The sequence below is a fragment of the Panthera tigris genome, chromosome C1 (genome assembly GCF_018350195.1).
Source record: "Panthera tigris isolate Pti1 chromosome C1, P.tigris_Pti1_mat1.1, whole genome shotgun sequence".
Lineage (NCBI taxonomy): Eukaryota > Metazoa > Chordata > Mammalia > Carnivora > Felidae > Panthera > Panthera tigris.
The window spans coordinates 50,743,581-50,751,084 of record NC_056667.1 but is presented as its reverse complement, the minus strand read 5'-3'; positions in this window follow the sequence as shown (position 1 = coordinate 50,751,084).

Genomic DNA, 7,504 nt, shown 5'->3' with positions numbered 1-7,504 from the left:
AGGTGACATTGTTCTCACACACTAAAACTCAGATGCCTATTTTAAATAGAAGTTGAGCCAACAGCAAGGTTGGAGCTGAGGGGAGAATTTAGATCAAGTGATATAAATTTAGGAGTCACCAAATGGTATTTAAAATCACAAGACTGGAAGAAATCACCTAGAGTGGAAATCTTTATCCTAAAACTCTGCAGAGCATTGATGACCATTTCCCTTGCCCAGCCAAGAATCCTAAATCCAAGTAACTGCCTCTTAATTTACCCATCTTAGAATCAACACCCATAACAAATACTCATTTTAAGAGTGAGACTTTAGGGGCGCCTGCGTGGCTCAGTAGGTTAAGCCTCCAACTCTTGGTTTCAGCTCAGGTAATGATCTCATGGTTGGTGAAATCAAGCCCTCATTGGGCTCTGTGCTGATAGCTTGGGTTTCTCTCCTCTCTCTCTCTCTCTCTCTCTCTCACTGACTCTATCTCAAAAAAAAAAAAAAAAAAAAAAAAGTGAGACTTTAAAGGTCCTAATCACTGAATTTATACAAAGAACAGTATGACATGTTCATACTGAACATAAAGTTCAAAGTCACTGCCTAAAGAGAAATTAATGCTGCTATCACTTGGTAAAATAAGCTCAAAGTTAGGGTTTGAGCTACTTTCAAGGGATTAATAATTCCTATTTGAGAGCAGAAAAGAAAGCAGCCCAACTCATTTTGAAGCCAGTATAACCCAAAATAGACAAGGACGGAACTAGAAATATAATTATAAGTCAGTCCCTTAGTTTGCCATTGTGTATCATGGACTAGACAATTTCATTCTCTAGTACTAGCAGAATCATTGCTACTTTCAAACTCTACCAGGATAGGTAACCAATTCTAGTTTCCTATTATAATTTTCCTAATTCTAGTTCTCTTTTTTAATTTTTTTTAACGTTTGTTCAATTTTGAAAGAGAGAGAGAGCATGTGGGAGCAGGGGAGGAGCAGAGAGAGAGGGAGACACAGAATCTGAAGCAGGCTCCAGGCTCTGAGCTGTCAGCACAGAGCCCAACGTGGGGCTCAAACCCACGAACTGCAAGATCATGACCAGAGCCAAAGTCGGACACTCAACCAACTGAGCCACCCAGCCACCCCTTCTCTTATCTTAACTGAGATCCTATTGTCTGCAGCCACCATTCTTCCTCTATGATACATAATATGAGTCAAGATTCAGTTGAAGAGAATAGAATCCACTCCCCTGGTATAAGCAAAAAGAGCATTAAATACTTGGGAGTGTTGATTAAATAGACTCAGATTAATTTTCAGGAGTGAGTCCCAGAGTCTTCACAGAACTGGCCACCGAGGGAAAGATGACTCTTTTATGATCAGGAAATGAAAACTCCTGAACTGCATTGCTCCTGCAATACCTAGGAACCACGACCATCAGAAAGCTGCCCGTGTTGCCAACTCCGGAACCACACTACACACACTGTGATCTACTCTTGCACAATACATGTGTTCAGTCCTGAATGTTAGAGCCCACAGTACTAGTGGCTAGATATTGACACCTCTGCTAATGCTGCTCCAGAAATACCAAAACCTCCATAACTGTGCTTGTCAATAGCAAGAGCGGAAGCCCATGGATGCATAGCAGGCTTGGTGTATCTGGCAATATAACTGATGCAAAAATGTAAAAGGTCTCTGATCCTTTTCCTTTCACTCAGTACTATGTGGGAGAAATTACAGCTCTAGTTCTTGACAAGATATAATTTTTAAGCCCAAAGACTCTTATTTCCTGGCTTCCATGTGCAGTGCAACTACCTCACTCTTAATGACAGCTACCTTGGGGGCATCTGAAACAAGGGGACTTAACAGGTGGACAGCATTCTTAATCCCATTTTTGTCAGCCTTGTATGGCTGAACGGCAGGCACATTTCCTTGCAAGGCTTTTACTCACAGGCAGTTCCTGTGTGCTTTGACTTAAAGGTATAAACGTAGTTGGTATTTTTTCAGCCCTTCCAAATTATAGAACTCTTAATCCACTTAGATTATAGACAGAGATCCCCTCTTAGGAAAGCTGAATACCTTTCCATCCCTACTTGCAGATTGACTAGCTCTGGCCTGAGTTAATCTCTCAAAGAACATTGCTGAAACTGGCAAAAATTTAAAGCCAGCGAATACCAAGTTCTATAAATTTTACCAATTATTTCCCTCATATTACAAATATCTTGCAACTGGACAGTAAGGGTCACCAGTTTTCCATGTGGCAATATCTGAGTCTTTACCACACATTGCCCTAATGCTTCCACTAAAGTGACAGTTCATTTATTTTAAGGTCATGTAATGTGCTGTAGGAAGTTTATAGGGCTCAAATTCTGCATCAGATAGGAATAGGTTAATCTATGAGAAACAGAATATTTTTTTAAGTGTCCTTAGCCAAGATGCACATTTATTTCTTCATCACATAAACAGAGTGCAGAAGTAGGAAGTCTAATTAGTGGTGATTCCATGACCATCAGGGACCTAATTTCCTCCATTCTTAACATGTGTGGCTTCTACCTTCTGGTCCAGATGGCTACTTAAGTTCCAGCCATCTTGTCTACATTCTAATAAGCAGAAAAGAGAAAAGGGGCAAGATGATCATGCCTCCTCCCTTGAAAAATACTTCCTGGAAGTTGTACACACCACTCCTGCTTACAACCCATGGGCCAGAACTAAATTTATTCTCCGTGTCTGTATGTCCAGTAAGAGGTCATAATCAAGGAAGAAGTATACAATTGATATTGGAGGACAAATATTCTCTGCTATGCTTCTCCTTTCCTGATTCAATAAAAGATTTCCCTGAGCGCCTGGGTGGCTCAGTAGGGTAAGCATCTGACTCTTGATGTCGAGATCTTGTGGCTGTGAGATTGAGCCCCACCTCTGGCTCTGCGCTGAGTGTGGCACCTGCTTGGGATTCTATCTCTTCCTGTGCCCCTCTCCCACTCGCTTCCTCTCTCTCTCTCTCTCTCTCTCTCTCTCTCAAAATAAAAAACTTAAAAAAAAAAAAAAGATTTCTCCAGGTGGGGGAGCAGAAGATTAAAAAAAAAAAGCGTATTGTTGGTTCTTTGCAGAAGAGGATGTGCTCGATAACTATGTTTGCCCTAGTAGTAGATATGGACATGATGCCCAGAACACCCTTCAAGGAAGGACTTGCTCCCAAGCTGCGGGGACTGTCTCCAATTGTCAGCTCCATCAGGGTCTACTTCAGCTGCAGAGAGAAGCCTTGCCCAAGGTTATGACATTTCCACGGCAGCCAATATTGGGTGATTGCACAAGACTGGAATAGAAAGGCTCAGCCATTAGGGCCCACCATGGGACACCTCTGATGTATGATATTCACTCTGGAGCTTCTGGGAAGGTTGTTCAAAGCTTTATTACACCTGTATTAGAATTTGACTTCTTTCTCTGCCCAGTCCTGCTTCCTCTCCCTTCCTTCCTTATCTTCTATGCTCTGTCCCAGTGTCTGCTTCCCAAGAACCCTACCTGTGATAACTGGTACCAGGATTGGTTGGAGAGAGTAGACAATAAGATGGAATTTGGGAGATGGATTATGGACCACCTGCTGATGAAGCACAGGCAGCCTCTGGCACAAGGTGATAGTCCAACTGGGGTGATAGACCAGGTGGAAGGGAACACCAGAGGTGTGACATTTCAGGCATTTGAGATATTTGAGGTAAAAGTAAGAGTGATAAGAATAACAGAACTGGATGGCTATTACTAAGCTCCACTGGTTACAGAAAAATAATGAACAACTGAGGATAGGTAATAGGCAATTGCAAGTGAGGAATGAAAGCCAGAGAACCTCATTATTGTACACACACAAAAAAGGTCTCATTAGCAGGGAAGGGGTGGAGAATGACAAGCAACAAGACTCAAACTTTAGAGTGGCTAAAATATGGTTAAATAACCAAAAATGGCAGGTCTGTTGTGCCAAGGTCAGGGCCATGATTGAGAAAACCTAGCATTCCAACACATGGAAGGGACATCTGGGTGGTGCTCCTAAAGATTTTCAATCCTCGGGCTCCTCAGATGCCTAGTGACTGTGGCTCACTCCTCCCTACCAAGAACTATCACTTTCCTGTGCTAGAAGACTTTGCAGAGGCTTCTAACTGGAAGGCAACATGTTTCCCCCTCCCGTGGTAGGACCCCCCCCCCCCACCACCGCCCCACCACATACACACACAAATCTTCTGGCCACTAGGCCTATAATTAGGGCTTATAGCATAACCTAGTTGAGAAGTGCTGTGCCTAATAATGGAGGTAAAGGACTATTCCCCAAAAAAGATGTAAGACCTAACCAGCATGTACCACTAGGAGCTTGGGGACTATGCATGGGACTGGATTCACAGAAGGCTTGATAAAGGAGGCCAGACCATAAAATGGGATAGGGAGAATTCTATTGATGCTGGAGCACTCTCCCAAAATATTTAACATCCTGGCCAGGGTCTCAAGAGTTGTGTGAACTCACTGCTGTGATGGCTCCTAGAAGGATGAAAAACAAAAACAATAACAAAAAACAAAAACAGTGACTTTGACTAAAACTGAAATGCCAGAAGTGCTAGGGCAGGTAGGTAGGACATGAAAAGATTAAAAGGCTCAAGGAAGTGAATATGTTAGAATGGATGTGCTATGTACAGCCCAAAGGTTATGATAATTCTGTTCTGAAGGACAGCTCAGAGGCCATTTATCAAGGCCATAAGGAATGCATTGGTTCAAAGGGCAGGAATACCACTCAAAACTTGTGGTGACTCTCTGCAAGTCATGGCTGAAGGCAGTAAAGGCCTCTAGAACCTGGTTCACTGATAGCAATGCAAATGCCAGGACCCCAAAGGAGTAGAGGCCAAGTGGCATTGCTCAATGACCAGAAGCCAGGAAATTACAAATATTATAATGTGGACCTAACCCACACAGTTATGGAAATGGTTAACAGGACACGGTATCCTTAGGGGCAAAACAGGCAGCCAACAAAGGTCCTATTTAGTTTGTATCAGCAGAAGAAAAAATCAAGGATAATGACCAGGAGACTAAGATCCTTCATTCAATAAAGTCACCCACTGTTCCTTAATCCATTTGCACACCTGAGTTAGTTTATAGACCTGGAATCCACTGACTGAAGAAGGCCTCAGGAGGAAGGACCCTATTACATTTCAAGTATAAATGGTAATGATTTTCCTAGCCCATCCCCAAAGTATCTTTTGTCATTTACCTTGGTAATTGTACCTTGAGGAAATGGGAATACCCAGACATTTCAAGGACTGTTAGACACAGGGTCTGAATTGACATTGATACCCAGAGACCAAAAGCATCATCATGACCCTGTTAGAGTGGGAGCATAGAGGCCAGTTAATAGATGACAAGGTCTGGCTCAGAGTGGGTCCCTTGGGTATGTGGTCTCACCCAATGGTCATTTCCCCAGTCCCCAAACTATAATGGGATTCACGTATTTGACAATTGGTACAAACCCCTTGGGATGTTTGCCTGTGAAGTAAAAAAGCCATCATAGTGCAGAATTCCAAGTTGGGGTCTCTGAAATAGCCCCCCCTCCCCAGCCAACCATGGCACCAGAAGTCAAAATAATACTGTATCTCAAGAAGGGATGGCTGAAATTAGGGCCACTCTTAGGAGTTTAAAGGATACAGAGTTGCAGATTCCCATCATAGCTCCGTTTAACTCGTTATGTGGCCGTGCAAAAAATAGATGGTCTCTGAAGGACGACAGCAGATTACTGTAAAGCTCAACCAATTAGTAGGTCTGATGGCAGCTGCCGTGCCAGATGTAGTGCACTTGCTAAAGTAAATTAATACAGCCTCAAGTATTTGGTGCACATCGTTGATTTAGTGAACGCATTCTTTTCTATTCCAATCATAAGAAAGGATCAGAAACAGTTGGCATTCCCACAAAACAGACAAAAGTACACATTTACAGTGTGGCCCGGGGCTATGTTAACATTCCTATCCTGTGTGATCAAAAAAACCCGAAAGAGATCTGCACCTTCTGGATATCCTGAAGCGCATCCCATAATCTCTGACATCAATGACTTCCTGCTGATTGGGCAGGATGAGCAAATTATGCTGTAACAATACCGGGAGAATTAAAAGACTAGAAGTGCACATGTGTGGTGGTAGAGTGCAGAGGAATGTGCAGAAGAAAGCTGACTCCTTGCCTTTCGTATCAAGAAGTCAGTAGATAATGGCTGACTGAAAAACCAAGAAGTAGAAATATGAGCATGTTATTTAGATAAGTGGAGGTAAATACCAAAGAATCAGCTTAAAGTTGAAAGTAGTTGCCTTGAGGGAAATGAAGTCTTGTTGGAAGCATTTAACTCTTTAAGTCAGGCACATGTATAACTTTGAAAAAATTTAAAAACTAATATATATATTATATATATATAATATATGCATATATTATATATATTTATAAATATATATATATATATTACACACACACACACACATATTTAAGCACAGTAAGTGAATTATTTACTGATTTCATCTCCTGGGAAAGGAGCAAATAGAGCAAATAAGCTCAACAGGAACAGATTATTTGAGATTGGAATGACCGTTCTTCCAACCTCACCTTCTGGGTGCTAGTTAAAAAAAAAAAAAAAAAAAGGCTCAGTATGTGAACATTTGGCTGTAATCCAGCATCTTTAGTAACCACAAAAGGCAACCAACCTCAAAACAGCTAGTAAAACCACCATTCAGTAGTTCAATTTAAATAAATGATTCTTTCCACAAATTAAAGTCTGTTTAAAAGGTAAAATCCACTTGGCTTCAAGATTTAAAATTTTTGTTTCCCAATCTACAGCCCCAGGGTCAGGTGGAATGACTTCCCTTGCCTATTCAGGGAATGCCTTGCTCCACTTCTTTAATGTTTGGTAACAATTTAGTAGAGGAATGTCCGGTAAGGGGGTGGGTGCTGTGGGGGTAGCAGGAAGTCTCAAGAGCCTATTTATATTTCACGGAAAGGGAGTCTTGTCTTTCTCATACCATTAAGATTCTCTTATCCTTTGTATATTTAACCCATCCTGAAGAGAGATCTACAGTTAAACTTCAATATTTTTTCTACTCTGAATAAAGTTTACTTTAATAAAGTACTAAGTACTTGGAGAGGAAATAAATTTCAAGAGAGTATCATTATGAGTATTACTATGGACTCATGGCTTTTTATAGTCTTAACATGTTTTAATTAAGTATAATTCTGATTGGATTTTTGAAGCAAATAAGATTCCTGTTTTAACCCGTGGGGACTCCTTTTAAACAGGCTTCCAGGTCTCTGAACATTTTTTTTTAATGTTTATTCATTTTTGAAAGAGAGAGAGAGAGCATGAGTGGGAGGGGCAGAGAGAGAGGGAGACAGAATCCAAAGCAGTCTCCATGCTCCGAGCTGTCAGCACAGAGCCCGATGCAGGGCTCAAACTCACAAACCACAAGATCATAACCTGAGCCGTAGTCGGATGCTTAACAGACAGCCACCTAGGCACTCTGGTCTCTCAAC